This window comes from Rhinoderma darwinii, chromosome 1 (genome assembly GCF_050947455.1).
Source record: "Rhinoderma darwinii isolate aRhiDar2 chromosome 1, aRhiDar2.hap1, whole genome shotgun sequence".
In the NCBI taxonomy this organism is placed as follows: Eukaryota; Metazoa; Chordata; class Amphibia; order Anura; family Rhinodermatidae; genus Rhinoderma; species Rhinoderma darwinii.
In genome coordinates, this window is record NC_134687.1 from 447,634,811 (window position 1) to 447,651,754 (window position 16,944).

General features: G+C 44.4%; 1 protein-coding gene across 2 annotated transcripts in view; it reads left to right on the plus strand.

The window, feature by feature from the left end:
- SFI1 (SFI1 centrin binding protein) overlaps nucleotides 1–16,944 on the plus strand; it is a 115,141-nt gene that overhangs the window by 60,481 nt on the left and 37,716 nt on the right. The window lies entirely within an intron of this gene.

Below are 16,944 nucleotides of genomic sequence, written 5' to 3' on the forward strand. Positions count from 1 at the left end.
CCGTTTGGGCCCATGGGAGGCCTCAGAAGGGAAGGAGCGCTGTGTGTTCTTTGGAGTGCAGATTTTGCTGGATTGGTTTTCGGTGCCATGTCGCATTTGCAAAACCCCAGAGGTATCAAAGCAATGGAAACCCACCAGAAGTGACCCCATTTTGGAAACTAAACCCCTCAAAGAATTAATTTATGGGTGTTATGACCATTTAGACCCCACAGTTTCTACACAGAATTTATTTGAATTGGGCTGTGAATTAAAAATGTTTTAATTTTTTCCAATAAGATGTAGTTTTGGCTCAAAATGTCTTATTTTCACAAGGAATAAAATACCCCATTTTGTTGCCCAATTTCTCCTGAGTGCAGCAATATCCCATTCGTGGCGATAAACTGCCGTTTGGGCCAATGGGAGAGCTCAGAAGGAAATGAGCGCTATGTGTTCTTTGGAGTCCAGATTTTGCTGGATTGTTTTTGGGTGCCATGTCGCATTTGCAGAGCGCCAGAGGTATCAAAGCAATGTAAACCCACCAGAAGTGACCCCATTTTGGAAACTACACTCTTCAAGAAATTAATTTATGAGTGTAGTGACCATTTAGACTCCACAGTTGTTTCACAGAATTTATTTGAATTGGGCTGTGAATTGACAAAAATGTAATATTTTCCAATGAGATGTTGTTTTGGCAAAAAATGTCTTATTTTCACAAGGAATAAAATACCACATTTTGTTGCCCAATTTGTCCTGAGTGCGGCAATATCCCAGTTGTGGTGATAAACTGCCGTTTGGGCCCATGGGGGGGGGGGGGGCTCAAAAGGAAAGGACCACCATTTTGCCTACTGAGGATTTCATAGTGCTAAGTCATGTATGCAGAAGCCCCTGAGGTACCAGTACAGTTGAAACCCCCAAGAAGTGACCCCATTTTAAAAACTACACCCTTGAGGCATTCATCTAGAGGTGTAGTGAGCATTTTGACCGGAGACATACACCCTATAAACTGTAATGTGGGTTCTCCTGGGCAGAGGCGTAGCTAGGTTCTCCAGCACCCGGGGCAAAGATTCCGTTTGGCGCCCCCCCCCCCCCCAAACATCTCCTTCCCCCTCGCCGTGTTTGTTTTCTCTACCAATCAACGTGTCATTTCTTTTTATGTAACGCGAGCATAAAATTATTTGTACATTTCACAAGCAATATGGTTCTATACACAACACCAGAACCAAGCTCAGTACATATATACAGCCCCAGAACCAAACTCCGTACATATACACAACACCAGAAGCAAGCTCACTACATATATGCAACACCAGCACAAATACAGCTCAATTTAGTGCAACCCCTGCCGTATAGGTTTGTACGGCGTAAAACAACAGCTCCCAGCATGGCCCGAACAATGGTAGGGATATGCTGGGAGATGCCGTTTCACAAAAAATAAATCCTATCATAATCATACCACCCATCATCTCACTGCAGATCATACAGTGACTACAGTACTGATTAGAGGCAGAATGAACATTTACATTAAGTGACTCACCGGTGACGTCTCAGATTCTAGTTCTTTTTCTCCATCCGGTCCAGACCTCTATGACGACTTCACCCGGTCACAGCTCATTTCTGCAGTTTGCCGCTCACATGTCTTCAGCTTCTCACTTTTCCAACATTTCTACACCTATAAATAAATACAAAGTTATCACACACACACACACACACACACACTCTGTGCCCCCTGTAGATAGTGCCTGCCATAGAGCCCCTGTAGATAGTGCCCCCATATAGACCACCCCTGTATATAGTGTCCCACAAATAACTCCCCCTATAGTGCTCTACAGATAGCCCACCCCTGTATATAGCCCCCTGTAGATATAGCCCACCCCTGTATATAGAGCTCTACAGATAGCCCAACCATGTATGTAGCCCCCCCTGTAGATATAGCCCACCCCTGTATATAGTGCTCCACATATAGTCCACCCCTGTATATAGTGTTTCACATATAGCCCCCCCTTGTACATATAGTCCACCCCTGTATATAGTGCTCCACTAGATAGTCCACCCCTGTATATAGTGCTCCACAGATAGCCCACCCCTGTATATACTATATACAAGGGTGGGCTATCTGTGGAGCACTATATACAGGGGTGGACTATCTAGTGGAGCACTATATACAGGGGTGGACTATATGTACAAGGGGGGGCTATATGTGAAACACTATATACAGGGGTGCACTATATGTACAAGGGGGGGATATATACAGGGGTGGGCTTTCTGTGGAGCACTATAGGGGGAGCTATTTGTGGGATACTATATACAGGGGTGGGCTATATCTACAGGGGGACTATATACAGGGGTGGGCTATCTACAGGGGGACCATATCTACAGGGGGACCATATCTACAGGGGGACCATATCTACAGGGCTGGGCTATACACAGGGGGGCTATATCTACAGGGGTTAGCGATATACAGGGGGAATATATATGCAGGGGGCTATATCTACAGGGCGACTATATCTACATGGGGGGCTATATACTGGGGTGGGCTACCTATGGAGCACCATATATAGGGGTGGGCTATATACTATATAGCCCACCCCTGTATATTGTGCTCTATAGATAGCCCACCCCAGTATATAGCCCCCCCCTGTAGATAGTTGCCCTGTATATAGCCCAGCCCTGTAGATATATTCCCCCTGTATATAGCCCAGCCCTGTATATATAGTCCCCCTGTAGATATAGTCCCCCTGTATATAGCCCAGCCCTGTAGATATATTCCCCCTGTATATAGCCCAGCCCTGTAGATATAGTCCCCCTGTATATAGCCTCCCCCTGTATATAGCCCAGCCCTGTAGATATAGTCCCCCTGTATATAGTCCCCCTGTATATAGCCCAGCCCTGTAGATATATTCCCCCTGTATATAGCCCAGCCCAGTAGATATATTCCCCCTGTATATAGCCCAGCCCAGTAGATATATTCCCCCTGTATATAGCCCAGCCCTGTAGATATAGTCCCCCTGTATATAGCCCAGCCCTGTAGATATAGTCCCCCTGTATATAGCCCAGCCCTGTAGATATAGTCCCCCTGTATATAGCCCAGCCCTGTAGATATAGTCCCCCTGTATATAGCCCAGCCCTCTAGATATAGTCCCCCTGTATATAGCCCAGCCCTGTAGATATAGTCCCCCTGTATATAGCCCAGCCCTGTAGATATAGTCCCCCTGTAGATATAGTCCCCCTGTAGATATAGTCCCCCTGTAGATATAGTCCCCCTGTAGATAGCCCAGCCCTGTAGATAGAGACACACACGTCTATTACAATTAAAAAAAAACAAAAAAACAATTTCAAACTCACCTTATTCCCGCTCCCACGCCGTCCGGCAGCCATGGAGACCTGCTCTCTTCTGCGCAGGTCTCCAGGGGGTTGAACGCGGCGTCTATGAAAGTCGCTGATTGGCTGAGCAGGATGACTTTTCCTGTCAGTCAGTCAGCGCCTTTCATCGACTGAAGCGTCACTGGTACAAAAGGTACCAGTCGCTTCATTCGGGGAAAGGCGCTGAATGGCTGGGCACGGAACGTGCCCGGCCATTCATTGCTTCTAATTGTACCTGTGTCCTTGCTACACAGGTACAATTATAGTGCAGGAGGAGGTGGCGCTAGCGCCCCCCTCTGAGCTGCGCCCGGGGCAAGTGCCCCGCCTGCCCACCCCTAGCTACGCCCCTGTCCTGGGTACGGCAATACCTTACATGTTGCTGTTATCAGCTGCCTGGGCACACGGCAGGGCTCAGAAGGGAAAGATGAGGGGGATAAGATGTGCGGAGTGCATCAGGGTAAATAAAACTGGGGTAGATTAAAAATCAAGGGATGTATGATACATTTTAAAATACTCTTTCATACAGAGCCTTAGTTTTTCGGGACACGTGTCACATTGATATATTGTGTCCTCCCTTATCCCCCTCTTATAGAAGACTTTGCACCTCTTTTGACTTTTTCTCTCCTTGCCAGTTTGGGGAACTTCTCGGTATGATGTGCACGGCCAGCTTCTTATACCACACCGCATGGCACTGTAGGGCTTCAGTACTTGATCTGACAAGTCCAACCTTCCCATGTACCTATTGTAGTCCAGGATGCAGTCTGGTTTGGGGGTCTCTGTACTGGTACATGGGTACTGGTGTGGCATCTCTCCTGTCCTTGTACTTGACACACAATATGTTGCTGCTAGAATGTGCCCTGGTCTCACCCGTTCTGAGTGTTTGCCTAAGCAGAGTCTTAGGGAGGCCTCTCAGATTTCTTCTAGCATTGCCGCATGCCGCAGGACTTCTGGAAGCGAGGCACTTGAAGAGTGGGACGCTGGTATAAAAATTATCCAGGTAGAGGTGGTTCTGGGAACTGAATACTGCTATCCTTCACTTCATATATCCTAAATTTGTAGGTATACCCTGATGCACTCTCGCACAGCTTATACATCTTCACACCATACCTTGCCCTCTTACCCGGCAAGTACTGGCGGAATTGAAGCCTCCGTTTAAAATGTACCAGGGACTCATCAATAGAAATACACTTCTCGGGGGTGTATGCTTGGGAAAACCGGGCACTGAAACGGTCTAATAGGGGTCTCCGTTTATACAAACGGTTAAAATTGGGGTCATCTCGGGGTGGGCACTGCTCATTATCAGCATAATGTAAGAAATGAAGTATTGCCACATTTTTTTTTTTTTTTTTTTAGGTTACAGTTCAGTTCTGAAGTTGCTTTGAGGGGCCCATATATTAGAAACCCCTATCAAACACCCCATTTTAGAAACTAGACCCCTCAAAGTATTCACAACAGCATATAGAACGCTTATTAACCCTTTAGGTGTTTCACAGGAATTTAGAAAGTAGAGGTGAAATGTACTTTTTTTTTTTTTTGGTCAGAAAATCCTTTTTATTACACTTTTTTCTGTAAACAGAAGGTTTTACCAGAGAAACGCAACTCAATACTTATTGCGCAGATTCTGCAGTTTTTAGAAATATCCCACATGCGGTAATGGACTGAAGCACCGGACTCCGAAGCAAAGGAGCACCTAGTGGATTTTGAGCCCTCCTTTTTATTAGGCACCATGTCCGGTTTGAAGAGGTCTTGTGGTGCCAAAACAGTAGAAAACCCCCAAAAGTGGCCCCATTTTGGAAACTAGACCCCTTGAGGAATTCATTGCAGTTTTCATGGGGTACATGCGACTTTTTGATCAGTTTTTATTCTATTTTTAGGTGGTGTGGTGACTAAAAAAACAGCAATTCTACTATTGGTTTTTATTCTATTTTTTTTTTTACAGTGTTCACCGTGCGCTATAAATGGCATATTCACTTTATTCTGCGTGGCGATACGATTACGGCGATACCAGATGTTTATAGTTTTTTTATGTCTTATGGCGTTTGCACAATAAAATACTTTTTGTAATAAATCATTTACTTTTTGTGTTGCCTTATTCGAAGAGCCATAACTTTTCTATTTTTCCATCAAGAAAGCCGTGCGAGGACTTATGTTTTGCGTAACGAACTGTAGTTTCGATCAGTACCATTTTTCGGTACATGCGACTTTTTGATCTGTTTTTATTCCGTTTTTTATGAGGTGAAGTGACCAAAAAATTGTGATTCTGGTACGGTTTATTATTTTCTTTTATGGCGTTCACCGTGCGGGATAAATAACTAAATAATTTTTGTAGTTCAGGCCGTTACGGATGCGGCGATACCAATTATGTATAGTTTATTTATTTATTTGAATAATAAAGACTGATAAGGGAAAAGGGGTGATTTTTACTTTTAGCACTTTTAAAACTTTTATTTTCTTATTTTTACGCAACTTTTTTTTACTTTTTTTTTACTTCTTTACTTTGTCCCACTAGGGGACTTGAGACCTGATCGCTATTCTAATACACTGCACTTCATGCGTAGTGCAGTGTATTAGAACTGTCAGCTACTCACTGACCGCAAGCATAGTGGGTCCTGACTCCGTCAGGACCCACTAGGCTTCCGTCGATGGCATAGCCGGACGCCATTGTTTGGTGTCCGGTTGCCATAGTCACCATCGCCGGCCGCTATCGTGTAGAGGCCGGCGATGGCGGATTAACCCCTAAGAAGCCGCGATCGCTATTGAACGCGGCTTCTGAGGGGTTAATCTGCGGGGACCACCACGATCGGTCCCTGCACATTGAGCTGTGATAGCCTGCTGTCGGAAACAGCAGCTATCACAGCTCATGAACGCGCCCCGCGCGAACGGCGCCGTGTTTACTCCATGACATACTATTATGTCATGGAGCGCGAACGATGCACTTACCATGACATAATAGTATGTCCTGGAGCGTTAAGGGGTTAACAGTGGCACCACATTAAGGGACATATAATCCTGCACTTTCGCCGTCACCTGAACCCCCAGATATTTAAACTCCGTGACCACCGGTATCACCACATCCCCCTCCCCATTCTGGATAACCCCCGGATCCATGAACATAAGAACCGATTTCGACCAATTAATGAGTAATCCAGAATATTTCCCAAAACGTTTAATCAGGGCCATAACTAACGGTAGGGTGTGCTCGGTATCCGCCATGAACAACAGCATATCATCCGCGTATAATGCAATTCGCTCCTCCACTCCCCCATATATCAACCCCTGTATGTCTTCATGTTGGCGTACCGCACACACCAGTGGTTCCACCGCCAGCGCAAATAACGGTGACAAGGGACATCCCTGGCGTGTTCCCCGTGCCAGAGCAAACCGATCAGAGAAGGCCCCATTCACCCTTAGTCTTGCAGTCGGGGCTACATATAACAACCTTACCCATTTTATAAAATTAGGACCGAATCCCATTTTTTTCCAGGACTGACCACAAATAGCCCCACTCCACGCAATCGAACGCTTTAGCAGCATCTAAGGAAAGAATCGCTCTCCCCCCCCCCCCCCCCCCCCCAGGATTATCCGGAAGCACCTCCAAATTCAAGAACAGCCGTCTCAGATTCACTGCCGTCGATTTAGATGGCATAAAGCCGGCCTGGTCTCCATGTACCACCCCAGCCACTACTCTAGAAAGTCGAAGCGCCAATTCCTTCGCTATGATTTTAATATCCGCCGTCAATAGTGACACTGGTCTATAGGAGCCCGGCAGCTGAAGATCCTTACCCTCCTTAGGCAGAACCACTATAGTAGCTTCATACATTGATTCCGGGAGCCTCTCCCTATCAAAACTTTCCAGCAGAGTAGCCAGTAACTGAGGTGTGAGTTCCTCCCCATATTCCTTAAAAACCTCCACCGGAAGACCATCCGGCCCTGGAGCCTTTTCACTGGCGAGTATCCCTATGGCTGCCTGGTGCTCCTCCAGAGAGATAGGCTCCTCCAATGTCATTCTCTCCTCTCCTCCCAACCTGGGAAGATAAATTTCCCCTAGATACTCCTCCAACTTTTGTGTTGTGTGCTCTGCTCTTGAGGCATATAAATCGGAATAAAACTGCTGAAATACTTTCAATATCCTTCCTGTATCAGTCTCTGGCCTACCCCCCTCCTCCCTTATGGTATGTATATAATTATTCTCCCTCTGGGCCTGTGCCATTCTGGCCAACAACCGTTCTGTGGTCCCCCCCTCCTCATAATATTGGCGTTTCAAAAACATCCGTTTGTTATCCGCCCTCTCCAACTGGTGCTGCTTTAACGACCTCTGTGCCTCTACCCAATGCTTCAAAGTGTCTGGTGTATTATCCGCAATATGTAACCGTTCTGTCTCCGTCACCCTTTCCAACAGCGCTTCCCCTAACCGTCTAGACCTGGTTTTTACTGCCGAAATGTGCTGGATGAACACCCCTCTCAACCAAGCCTTCATCGCGTCCCACAGTATCTCCTGCGGCACTGTGCCCGAGTTGAACTGAAAATATTCCTTTTGAGGTCTAAAATCTGTTTATTATCTATCAACTTTAGCCAAAATGCATTGAGCTTCCAGCACCCTTGACCCCGCCCTGTCCTCCCCTCCGTCACTACCTTCATTAACAAAGGAGAATGATCCGATAAAGCTCTCTGTAGGTACTCTATCTGGGCTACAAAGGCCACCGCTGTAGGCGAGCACAAGACTAAGTCAATCCTGGAGAGAGAGTGATACGTTGAAGACGCACAAGAGTACTGAAACCGACTTGGATGCTTATCCCTCCATATATCCCGCCAACCCATTTCAGCAATAAGATGACCAAACGCTGTTATCCCTCCCCCTACCGTGCCAAATTGATCCATACCAGTATTCATTACAGCATTAAAATCCCCCATCAAAAGTAAAGGCACCTCTGGGAATCTAGCCAGTTCTTCCACTACTTTCTTAATACACCCACTTGAAAAGGGAGGAGGAACATATAGCACCACCAACACACATTCCCAATGATGGAGAGTACAGTGTACCCCAACATACTGCCCCTCCCCATCCTGGAAGGAATCATGACAGATAAATGGTACAGCACTATGTATGAGAAGACTCACCCCCCTGGAATAAGTAGTGTGGTAGGAATGAAAACTATGACCTATCCAAGCCCTATGTATCATGGAAACCGAATCCCTAGTCATATGCGTCTCCTGTAGTCCAATCACCCGTGCCTCCTGCTGCTTCATAAACTCAAATACCGCCTGCCTTTTCCTAGAGTCACGCAAGCCCCGAACATTCCAGGACACACACAATTAAGTGATCACATCATCCCTCAACATAACCCAATATATCATACCCTGTATCCGTAGTTTTGAATATCCGACCGGCTGGGAGATAGGTCTGTTGGTAAGGTTGGCACTGGTCTGCCAGGACTATTCTGCAGGCAACTCAAACAGCTCTAACAGAATTTACCAGCAACACCTGTAAAACCTGGGGCATACCAATTAGATTTTTACCAAATTGTTCTTTGCAGTCTTGGAGGCATATGTGAGGCCACACAGCATCAATACAAGTTCCATCAAGAGCGCCTTGGGTGCTACCAGTTTACCTTCCTTATCAGTCCACATTCCATTAGAATCTGTTTTTCACGCCTTCTGCTCCCAGTTGGACACCACCTGTGGAGAACCAATCTTTTAAGTTAAACATTCACACTAAGCAGTATAGTAAATGTATGTGCAAACTTTTTTCTCTTATATATAATATACTTCACATAATTTTTCTTGTCAAACAGCAGGTAAAGTCGTCTGCAAAATAATATTACGTACACACAGACCAGATCCAGGTATAGTTTCTGATCTGAACTTTTTTTTTTTCTAAAATTTTACTTTCACAACAAGAAAATGTTTTAAAATAGAAGTCCATTTCCACTGAGAAGTGTTAACTTACACAGTTATAACGCGCTACTACACCTTTTATCGGACACATGCCTCCAATAGTCCAATTCGAAGGCGTTCTGATCCAGAACTTTACATGAAACTTAACCTTCGTATTTAAATTACCGTTCTCAAACAAAAATACGAACCTACGTTTTGGAGTCTCCTCTAGAAAGCTGCTGGTTTTGGAATAGCATCTAGAAAGCTGCTGATACCTTTGCCATTATGCAAACACAAGTTCAATACACTGGGTTAAAACTTAACTTTCTATGGTCTCGGTGACCCCATATCTACACACAACTTCGCTGAGAATTTTCTTGGCTGTATTCTTTGCAGTGGGGAAGATACTAGACAGGCTTTAGGCCACCCCGAGAATGAGCACATATTCATACACACCTACCTTTGGTAGTAGTAGTATGTAATATGTAGTCGACCTGCAGTCGCTGGTACAGTTAAACTGGCCTGGGTGCACTCTTCTTTTTACTGTTTTACTTATGTTCTAGGCCATGCGCATATTATGCAGGCTTCTACAAACTTAGTGCAGCATTATTGAATCCAAGGGCAAGCCAATTTGCTGATACCTGGCTACACATACTGTCCTTGCTAGTTGTGTCATCTCTTGCCTTCTTAATTGGCTTATCCGATGATCCAACAAAGTTTCTACAACGCCAATGGTCCCATAATGGTGGGCGATGGCAAAAGCGTAACTAGAGTCAGTGTAAATATTGTCCGTCTTACCTTTTGCCAGGTTACAAGCCTCAGCAAGTGCCTACAGCTCCGCTCCTTGGGCAGAACAAGGAGGTGGGAGTGGTCTCTGGATGATTACCTTGTGCATCGTCTTCTACAACAAACTCAAAATCTGGGTTACTTATGGGTGTCTCATACAGGTTTTGTAGACCACCAAGCTCTGAGTTCATTAATTCTGAGCTGTAACTGATTAATCTCTTCACTACTCCACCCTCTTGGAGTAATGCTGCAGGGTTTAAAACAAACTAAACAAGGCAACATTATACTTGGTGAGGCGGGCTGCAGACAGGTTTTTGGTCTGGACCTGGTGTCAGAGCTGAATCTGCTCCCTACAGCATCCCACCAGTCCCAGAAAAACACAGAGTTGTCTGGGAATGGGTGGGGCAGGAGTGTCTCGTATTGCTACCACTCTGAGGACAAATGTTTGGCCCCCTGGGATATGCAATGGCCTAGAAAAGTGACTTACTCCTGACAAAATTATTATTTTTTTTTTTAGATCTCTTGCAGCCGTTTGCTGCAAAAAACAACTGGAGACTCCGCGTAAAATCGAGGCAGTCTTGGTAGGACATCAACATACTGCAACAACTGCGTTCCAGCAGCAGGGTCCAGCCTTGCGATACTGCATCAAAGGCCGTATGGAATTGGGTGGGGCTGTAGGCTGCACCCTGGGGTAGCAACAGTATTGGTTGCCTAAATGTGTACAAGCAAACGGCAACTGTTTATAGTGAAACAGAGACTAAAGCGTCTGCTAAGTCCATTACTGTAAAGCAACAAGCTTGTCTGTCGGAGAGGTCTGTACATACATTTTCAAGATCCTGTGTCTCTCTTTATTAATCTGTAATCAATCGTGGGTTGGGTCAGAATTTTCAACATCTGTGTTTTAACTCTTCCTCCCATACTTTTGGACCCAGCGGAGGCAATGTTCCTGGGTTCAAGACACTATGTTGGATAATAACCTGTGAAAAATGCAAGAGCATCACCACTGGCGAAGATGCCTCCTCCCTCATGCCTCATTTCCAGCAGTTCACATTTTGTAATTTTATCTTTTGTGCAGACTGAGCTTGCTGTAATATTTCAGCGTGAGAGAAGTGCTCCTCACTGCATAGTATGTTACTGAGGGTGGTACTGACATTCCCCCACACTGCAACCAGCTGCTGCCTCCTGCCATTCACACAACCTCCCCTCTTCTCTGACCCATTCTTGTAGAACTATGAGTGTCAGCAAGACAAAACGCTGAAAAAAAAACTAAGACTCCTGTATTTATAATTCTAAAACCTGACTTTACAAAGCTAACTTTATTTATTTAAACCCACACACAAGGCACGGCAAAAAAAAACATTTACACAACCTTGTACTTAAATTCAGTGTTCTATGGCTTTTTTTTACACTCTCTAAAATAACGAACAGTTCAATTAGTTCAGTAGATACACAAATGTTCTCAATACAGCTGTTAAGAGTGAGCGTGCATGCAGTATGGATCTAAAATCAACCACACCTAGCAGAATTGCGTATTTTCCATCCGGAATTCCGGACAGAAAATAAACAGCAGAATACCATAGCAGCAAAGTGGGTGATCATTAACAAATTTCATCCACACGCTGCATAAGCTTTCCCTGCAGAAATTCACCTGAGGTGCGTATTTTTCGTACCGCAGCATGTCAATTCCTCCTGTGGAAAGTGGACTGAATTGCTATGTTTTTCAGAAGAGATGTCACCATCTACCAGCAATGAAAAAACGCAGCAAATTCCCCACCATTTTCTGCAGTTAAAACCGCAGGAAATGGTATGGTTTTTCCGCAACAGAATTTCTGCTATTTGTGGAATTGCTGCAGAAATTCCGTTACACGTGGACAAGCCCTTATACGTCAGCCATGCAATACTTGCTCAATTTGTAAGCTTTGCTATCCTTTTTGTTTCCCTAAGATTGGGAAGGGATTTCCCACATTTATCAGTCAATTCTTGTTTGCACCAGTTTGCTCCTCAGACTCGTCTTCGACACACACACACTGGACACATGTTCACATCACCCCCCCTCCCGTCATATTCCACATTCGTGATCATCATCACTTCCTTGCATGCACACACCCACCAGAAGTCACTTGTTCTGCCACTTTAAGCCACGTACTTTGCTTTTCCTGTCAACTCATGATCATTTACCATCCCCTGCTCATCTCTCCACAAACCATTTATCAACAGCCAAACAACCATCTTTTAACATGCCAGCCTTTTTTTTTTTTTTTTAACCCCTTAGTGACCAGCCCATTTTCGGCCTTAATGACCAAGCTATTTTATTCGTTTTTCTATAGTCGCATTCAAAGAGCTATAACGTTTTTATTTTTTCGTCTACATAGCTGTGTGAGGACTTATTTTTTGCGGGATTAGTTGTGCTTTTTAATAGCACCATTTTTGGGTACATGTAATTTTTATATTAACTTTTATTAACCTTTTTGGGGGGATTATAAAAAAAAACTGAAATTCCGCCATTGTTCTATGCGTTTTTAAATTGACGCCGTTCACTGTAAATAACATGTTACCTTTATTCTATGGGTTGGTACGATTACGGCGATACCACATATGTAGAGGTTTTTTTATGTTTTACGACTTTTGCACAATAAAAACACTTTTGAACTAAAATTATTTGCTTTTGCATCGTCGCTTTCCAAGAGCCGTAATTTTTTTATTTTTCCATCAATGTAGTGATGTTTTGGGCTTGTTTTCTGCGGGACAAGACGTAGTTTTGAATGGTACTGTTTTGGGGTACATGGGACTTATTGATTCATTTTTATTATGACTTTTTTGGGGGGCAATGGAAAAAAATTGCAATTTCGCCATGGTTTTTTGCATTTTTTTTTACAGTGTTCACTTTGCGGTTTAAATTACATATTAACTTTATTAATGGAGTCATTACGGTCGCGGCGATACACTTTTACTAAATAAAACCACTTTTTATGAAAAAAAAATGGTTTTATTTATTTTTTTACTGTACTTTTTATTAATAATATTTATTTCACTTTGATGACTGATTTTATTAGTCCCACTAGGGGACTTTACTGTGCGATGTTCCGATCGCTGCTATAATGCTCTGGTATACTTTATTGCCTGTCAGTGTAAATCTGACAGGCAATCTGTTAGGACGTGCCTCCGGCGCGTCCTAACAGGAATATGTCCAGGGCAGACCTGGGGGCTTTTATCAAGCCCCCGGCTGCCATGACACCCCATCGGAGACCCGCGATTTCATTCGCGGGCCGCCGATGGGTGACAGAGGGAGCGCACTCCCTCTGTAAACAAAGTTAAATGCCGCGGTCGCTATTGACGGCGGCATTTAACGGGTTAAACGGCCGCGATCGAAGTAAACTTCGATCATGGGCGTTGGAGCAGGAGCTCAGCTGTCATCAGACAGCTGCCTGCGTCAGCCTAGCCTAAAGCCCATTAGTGACCGACGTAAAAAGGCGTATTAGTGGTCACTAAGGGGTTAATTCACAGTTTGTTATAATGTCCTTGCCCGCCCTGTTTGTCACAATCTCTTTGGCTGTATACCACTGGGTTCCCCCTGTCGCTCTTCTCTCTGAGTTCCCCATGATCAGGACTTGACCACAGAAGTCCTGACGGTACTACAGGATATTAGCTCCGAACTCCTCTGTCCCAGACTCCCTACTACAAACGCGCAGTCTGTCGATGTCTGCGACTCCCTGCTGTAAACGCGCAGTCTGTCTTTCCGGGCAGTTGTCACCCACGGACCCCTGTAATACCTCGACTTGATGTACCTGGCACTCCACTCTCTCAGAATAAGCGGGCAACAGGGTAACCTTTCCTTTTGATCCTTAACGATTTTACACAACTGCCAAATAATAAATGAAATTACCAACAACAGACCTATAACAATACAACACAAATCCAACAGCCACCAAAGCGTTGCAGGTTTATTCTACAAAGCCTTCATCATTGTCACCTTCCCACACAGACAGCTGGACCGCACTCAACGGACACACTACCAGACCTCTGAAATTAGGTTTCTTTATCAGCACAATTTTTTTTCAACTGTCCAAGCTGTAATCCTTTAACAATGTCAAAAACCTTTGCATGTAAGTTAAAAATCCTATCAGCCGTCCGTACGATAAACCTGTAACCTGTCTGACAAACCTCGTTCGCTGGAGGTCTATCCTCTTCAGCGATGAGTCCTGCATTTGTCTCGGACGCAGTGATAGCCGGATATTGGTCTGGAGACCATGTGGGCAACGCCATGAAGAGGCCTTCATAAGCAAATGTCACATGCGCTTTCTCACGTAACTGTACGTAATGGAGCGGGCTCAGAAGCTGAGCCAGCGCCATCACCAGCCAGTGTCAGCTGTATATTACAACTGCCATCCTGCTGTAAGGCCAGGTCCGTAGCTAGCCTCTAATGCGGCCGATTAACCCCTTAGATGCAGCGATCAAAGGTGATCTCTGCATCTAGTTGGTTTCTAAACTGTCGGCGCCCCTGTGACGCGATCGCGGGGGTGCCGATGGTTGCCATGGCAACCGGAGTACTAACAATCGTTTCCTGGTCTGCCAAGTACGGAAGCCTTTTTGGAACTACCACTGGAAGTGGGGCCTAAAAGGCTTGCTGTGAGGGCCAAGAAGATGGCTCAGAAACTAGGCTTATGCCATCAACCACGGGTGTCAGCTGTTTGTTACAGCTGACACCCTGCTGTAATGGCCAGTATCGGAGCTAATTCGGCCAATTAACCCCTTACATGCAGCGATCAAAAGCGATTGCTGCATCTAGGTGGTTAGGTCAGCCCCCGTGAGGGTGCTGATGGTTGCTTTGGCAACCGGAGTCCTAACAATGGCCTCCTGGTCTGCCAAGTTCGGAAGCCTATTAGGCTTGATGTCAGTGTATGACTGACCGCTCTAATACACTGCACTATGTAGGAATCGCTGTTTTTTGCTCACCACCCCTCCCTAAACATAGAATAAAAAATTATCAAAAAGTTGCATGTACCCCAAAATTGTACCAATAAAAACTACAACTCATCCTGCAAAAACTAAGCCCTTACGCAGCTTTTTTTTTTTTGGACGGCAAAATAAAAACGTTTTGGCTCTCAGAATTTGGCGACCTAAAAAATAAATTATTTAAAAACATTTTTATTTTATTATTCAAATGCTGTGAAACAAAAAAAAAACTATATACATTTGCTATAGCAGTAATTGTGTCGCCTCGCAGAATAAAGTAAAAATTTAATTTATAGCCCACGGTAAACACTTTAAAAAAAAAAAAAAAAAAGGATAATGGCAGAAATGCTGTTTTTTGGTCACCTTGCCAGCCAAAAAAAGGATTAAAAAGTGAACAAGAAGTCGCATGTACACCAAAATGGTACCAATAAAAACTACAGATTGTCCCGCAGAAAATATGCCCTCACACAGCCCCTTTGGCGAAAAAATTAAATCAGAATATGACAACACAAAACCTGCAGAATGTGTTCCAAAAGGGGGGTAAGATTGGGCACCATTTATGAGTTCGACACTGGCTATACATCTATGGATTATTGTTTTATTTACCGCATTATTATACCTCCTTATTATGCCCTGATGTACTCCGCACAGCTTACATATACCCTGATGTACTCTGCATACCTTACCTATGCCTCCGCATTATAAACTGAAATGCCAGTAAAATCCCAAACAGAAATACTACCAAGGAAAATCCGCGCTCCAAAAGCCAAATGGTGCTCCCTCCTTTCTGAGCGCTACAGTGTGCCCAAACAGCAGTTTACGTCCACATATGTCCACATATGTCATTCCCATACCCGGGAGAACCCACTTAATTAACAGTTTGAGATATTTGTCGGCACTGGCACAAACTGGGCACAACATATTGTGCACTAAAATGGCATATCAGTGTAAAATTGCAATTTTCACTTTGCACCATCCGTTGCGCGTTAATTTCTAATAAAAAAAAATCCCTGTGTGGTCAAAATGCTCACTACACTCCTTAAAAAATGCCTTGAGAAGTGCAGTTTCCAAAATGGGTGTCACTACTTAGGGGTTTGTCTTACTATTTGACCTCCGAGCCCTGCAATTGTGGGCCAATGCTGCGAAAATCACCAAAATAGACCGCAAAAGCGCTTTGTGCTCTTTCACTCCTAAGCCCTGTCATATGAACAAATGATAAATGCCTTGAGGGGTGTAGTTTCCAAAATGGGGTCACATCTCCTGGGTTTTCCACTGTACTCTGGTACCTGGAGCTCTGCAAACGCAACATGACGCCCGAACACCAATCTAGCAAAATCTGCGCTCTAAAAGCCAAATTACGCTCCTTCTAATTTGAGCTCTGCAATGTGCCCAAACAGCAGTTTAGGGCCACATATCGGGTATTGCCATACTCGGGAGAAATTGAGTAACAAATTGCGTGGTGTTTTTTCACCTATTACCCCTAGTGAAAATAATACATTTGGAGCTAAAACGACATATATTTTTTCACAAAAATGTAATTCTTCATTTTCACTACCTAATTCTAATAAAATCTATTCTGTGGGTCAAAATGCTCACTACACCCCTAGATGAATGCCCTGAGGGCTGTAGTTTCCAAAATAGTCACTTCTTAGGGGTTTCTTCTGTACTGGTACCTCAGGGGCTCTGCAAATGCGAAAAAAATCTTCGCTAAAACTACATTTTATTAGAAAAAAAATGTAGATTTTCAATTTCTTTGAGGGGTGTAGCTTCTGACATGGTGTCCCTTTTGGGGCATTTCTGCTGTTTTGGTCCATCAGGGGCTTTGCAAATGAGACCTGGCACCCAAAAAATAATACAGCAAAACTTGAACTAAAAAAGCCAAATGGCGCTCTTTACCTTCTGAGCTCTGCTGTGTTTCTATACAGCAGTTTATGACCACATATGGGGTATTGTCATATTCGGGAGGAATTGCTTTTTCTCATTTATTCCTTG